Below are 5,258 nucleotides of genomic sequence, written 5' to 3' on the forward strand. Positions count from 1 at the left end.
CCTTCGTAGCATCACCTTACGGCCAGCTAGGAAAAAGGAAAAATCTGATAGGTCCCTGTCCATTGACTCTTCAATTATGTCATGCCGCAAATGCTGAAGACTACATAGCTCCCTTATTGTAACCACCAACAGTAGGCCATGCTCTTTATCAATCACTTCCACATCCACACCAGGATTATCTTCCAAACCTGCAGAAACCTGGTCCATAGGAATGTACTTACCATTGAGCATTTGTGATCGCATATACCAAAACGAGAGTAACAGTGATTGGCTTGCAATCATGTACTTGACAACTAGAGTATCAAGCGCGACCTCGCACCGTAAACCAATCTCTTCCTTTACATACCATCCTCTGTCAAGAAGTTTGTCATAGGATGACTGCTGAAATGACTTGCACATGAACATAGTTTTCGTAACACGGATGTTGTAGCTATGAAACAACTCTATGAAGAGTGCAACAGGACAAAAGTTTGCAATTCTAACCAGTTTGGTGGGAATAGAGCTACGTAGAGACCTCTGTATATCCTTGCAGAGCTTACTTCGCATTGCCTCCACCATTGTTTCCTCGGGAACTGGCCAATCCACAGTGTTCCAATCGGTTGGTAGAGGCACTTTCACCAACATGCCATTCTTATTCCCTGAGCTGAGTTGGTAGAAGTGGTCATAAAAAAATATTCCCTCATCAGCCAGGCTTTTGCTGCTCCTCCCTGAATACTATAGAGAACCAATGTGGGCATGAACAACATGGAAGAGGCCTATTCTGCACTCCACAGGCTCCCATTGCTCATAAAAAGAGGGATAAACATCTGCAATATATATAAGAAGAGTTAAACTAAGAGTATCAATAAGTAAAAATGACAAATCTATTGTAATTGAACTGTGAAGAATGGAGACATTGCTCATAAGAAGCGGGAGAAACATTGCAAAATATATACGAAAAGTTATAATGAGAGTATCAGTAAGTTCACATGTCAAGAGTACTTACAATTGCAACGTGGTTGATGTATATCTGATACATTTCCACCGTTTGCTATCACCTATGGATGGGTAAACACATGCTGAACAAGAACTTCCTTTACAGATCTTTTGCCGATTTCAACTTTGAAATCCAACACTCTTGCCTTCCATGCTGAGCGGTAAATGTTGATACCACTAGACCTCTTGGGTCTTCTTGGTTGCATGAGGACCCATGAACCTTTGTTTATCCTTTGTCCAACCCATTGGTTCTCTGCACTTATTGAAGTTGATATTGTAATTGAGGATATGCTACTACTTGGCCTTCTAGGCAAAGTGCAGCTGTTGGTTGTTGGTGTGAGAGACAGTAAACACCTGGAGCTTCTTGGGCGAGAAGACGTGGAAGCCATAGCTCTTAGAGAAAATCTTTAGTGGAGGGAGATTCACTTTGAAAGCATTCTAATGGAGGGAAAGTGTTTTAGAATTCCAATATCTTGTGCGGGCTTAATGGTCACCCTCCAGTACGTTAATGACCATAAGAGAATATCAGAAGTGGGACCACATGCAAGCACCTAAAAGCTCGGTAAAAGGAAGGAAATTACGATGCTACAATCCTAGATTCGTGAAAGTTTTATGCTATTTTCCTATTTTTTGAGTCTTTCCACGTACTTTCCTACGTAACGTAGCCTTCGTGCTCATTGGACGCGCTCTATTTTTCTCTCTCTTCATATGGCCCTCCAAATGACCTCTGAAATTTCCTAATGCTCAAATCATAAAAACTTTGAAATGATGAAAGTTTTTCATCTCACTGTTTTCGATAAGATAGGTGGCCCATTTTTTAAGAAACGCCTTCTTTTTTGAGTTATTCTAAAACTACTCTTTTTACTTTCTCGCTTGCGAAGACTTGTTGACCACATCATTTATCTCCTTATAGCTTTAGGTTATCATGTGAGGATTATAACACCTTGGCTCCCATTCCCACCTTTTTATTATCCATATTGCCCACTTTCGGAGGCTTTCGGGATCCATTTCAGACTCTTTGGACTCGCAAAGATTTCGTTTTTGTCCCATAAACTCTTGGTTGAATCTTTATCAAATTTCAATGGAACTTCTGAAAAAGAACATTCAAATTTTAGAATTCTCTAGTTCAAGAACAATTCCTCATTCCATTGAACATAATTAGCTCTTCTAATATTTTTTTTCTCTCACTAGAATTACCAGTTCTAGAGAAAGAAATTTATTTAAGTAAACCAAAAATGAAATTTGGTGAGAGAGAGAGAGAGAGAGAGAGAGAGAGAGAGAGAGAGAGAGAGAGAAAGAGAGAGAGAGAGAGAGAGAGATCATGTTGAGCTATTGTATAGCAGATCATGGCATCCTAAGCTGCACGCATATGCTAGATGTCAACATGGGAGAACATGGCGAGGTGCAAAAGTAGATGCATAGCATCCCAATCTATAGGAAGCTAATGATACATGGCATCCCAACCTGCAAGCTTCGTGCCAATACCCCCCATGCGGCAGCACATCAGAATAGACAATAAGTCCGAAGTTACATGCATCATGAGAGAGAGAGAGAGGCTTTTTGCATGCACTCACCTGTTTAGGCTAAGTTTGTCACCTCTAGGTACAGCAGAAGCATGCAATGGCAACTCTCTCTCTCTCTCTCTCTCTCTCTCTCTCTCTCTCTCTCTCTCTCTCTCTCTCTCTCTCTCTCTCTCTCTCTCTCTCTCTCTCAGGTCGTCAAGTAAAAGAGCGTTCCTTGGCACCATCCAAGTTGTAGTTTATGTGAGGCGGCTCAGACTCGATCATTGCATTAAATGAAGCCAGTACTCTTTTTTGTAACTCTCAACTCCAGTTCCAGAGCGGAAGTTCATTACATGTGGCCCTTCTTCCTATTGCCTATATATGACAATAATATTACTCAAAATGTTTGTTACAGTTTTTGTAAAGCTTGTAATCTTCATTAGATATTGCTTAAATTTGGTGTAACCATAAAAGCATGTGTTAGTGAAAATACTACTCAAATTTTGTATCATGTACAGCATAGTGGTATAACCATAGATGTATCATGTACAGCATAGTGGTATAACCATAGATGTATGTATTAGTGAAAATACTACTCAAATTTTGTATCATGTACAGCATAGTGGTATAACCATAGATGTATGTATTAGTGAAAATACTACTCAAAATTTGTGTCATGTACTACATAAAACTCTAAAACTATGAACATTGTTTCAAAAGTAGTAATAAAGTATTCTAATGTCTCGGTATTGCAACATTTGAAGACCATCTATTTAGATCTTCTTTGCAACCATCATGAAAAAAAAATTAACTCTCACAAACATGAATATATGACATGTGTTTACATCCTACTGCTACACTTCTTTAGCTCAAATTTATATTTTTCATAATAATTGTTAATTTTAGGAAAAATTACCAAAATAGCACTCTAATTTGTGGAAATTCCCAAAATACCCTTCAAATTTCAAAAATTCCCAATATACCCCTCATATTTTGTCAAAAATTCCCAAAATGCCCTTCAAATTTTCCAAAATTCCCAAAATACCCCTCGTTGTGAGAGTAAATTTATCCAAAAACTAAAAAATTATAGCTTTTCATAAGAAGACGGATTGTCTATGAATACAAGATACTAAAACTAGAATTTGAGCTGGTTATGTAGGCTTTGGGGATGAATTGTTTCACTATATTTAGACATAATTGTCTTTTTTTGGGAGGTAATTTGTGACAAATTACATGCTAAGCACTAAAAAACGGATATACGTTGTCAAAAAAGAATAAAGATTAGGAAATCGTGAACAATCCAGCAAAAATAGATACAAGGATATTTTGGGAATTTTCACAAATTAGAGGGGTATTTTGGTAATTTTCCCTTAATTTTAGCTATCACCGATACCTTTTTTTTAAAATAAAGATTTTCAAGTAGCATTGAATCAATGAATATTTGAGTACTTCTTCTCTCTTATGATTCATACATTTGAATGCGCCAAAACTACTTCACATTCAAATCGTGTTGTATCTTTTAAGTTTAGGATTCATATGGTATATCCCGTCTACCTACTACCTACTGGGTGCTTCATTTTAAAAACCGAGTCTCTTTGCTTTTCAACAGTTTGCTTTAAAATGTCAAAGTGAGCAGAAGAAAAGACTAAGCTAGAGAGAAATGGAAAGAATTTGACTCCAGGGAAAATGCACTATGTCGTATCAACAAGGTACAAACGGCACGGCACGGCTTCCATGCAGGGGGAGGGCATAGAAGGCAAGAGAGTCTTTATCAGCAGCGGGAGGACGAGAGAGAGAGAGAGAGAGAGAGAGATTAGAGGTCGTCAACGAGAGTGCGGAGGGCGGTGAGGGTGCCTTGCACGATGGTGCCCAGCAGGACGGACACCACATTGGTCACGGAGCCTGACGAGCTGGACTGCACTAGCATGGCATCGTCGTGGTTAAGGCTGACGGGCCCGAAGACGCCGCCCGTGGCCTCATTGCGCACCATGACGCTGGCGTCCGCAAACCCCTCCGGCAGCTCCATCCTTGTATTCTGCGCCACCACCACAGTGCTCTCGTTGTTGTTGACGGCGTTCACGCTCGCCTGCTGTATTGAGATGGGCGCCTCCGACTCATTTATCACCACATTCCCCGCCCTCGCCCCCACTATCAGCATCATGGCTAGCACTACCCACATCCCCCCCTTCATTGATCTTGCCCCCTCCATATCCTCTCCTCTTCTCTGCTCGATATTCTACAGTACTAGCAATTGGCTCTCCTCTCTCTCTCTCTCTCTCTCTCTCTCTCTCTCTTCCTTCTTCTTTGTGTGCTGCTACAACGCCGTTTATAAAGGCGCTCCAGCCCCCTCGACTCATTGTCGCTTGCCATTCAATCCATGTGAGCTTGCCATTCCTCACCTTTAGTGGTTACACAGTTCTCCCCCCCCCCCAAGCCGACATTACTTCTCCGGCTCCATGATAAACTCATATAAAGTTATAAAGTTTATGTACTACCACCACACCACCCTTAATTTTTGATAAAGGACCTACTGCCTATGGCAAAGACCTACTTCCTATGGCAAGTGCAAAAAAAAACAATAATTTTAAAGATTCCCTATTGCCCATTGATAATTGTGCTCTTTTGTGCCCGCCCTCCTGCGTTCACCCAGCCTCCCTCTAGAATATGAGGTCCAATCCCCTCCCTCTCGTACAATAGGCCCTGACAAGGGTCTCTCATCATGAATGTCTCCACAAGGATCCCAGATTGACAATCGCATCGTGAATTTTTTCAACGCACGTG

General features: G+C 40.7%; 1 pseudogene; it reads left to right on the forward strand.

Annotated features, from left to right (window-relative positions):
- Positions 1-4,150: 4,150 nt before the first annotated feature.
- Positions 4,151-4,833, forward strand: LOC147434820 (uncharacterized; annotated as a pseudogene).
- The last annotated feature ends 425 nt before the right edge of the window (positions 4,834-5,258 follow it).

The sequence above is a fragment of the Adiantum capillus-veneris genome, chromosome 19 (assembly GCF_014529385.1).
Source record: "Adiantum capillus-veneris isolate H3 chromosome 19, ASM1452938v2, whole genome shotgun sequence".
NCBI classification, from domain to species: domain Eukaryota; kingdom Viridiplantae; phylum Streptophyta; class Polypodiopsida; order Polypodiales; family Pteridaceae; genus Adiantum; species Adiantum capillus-veneris.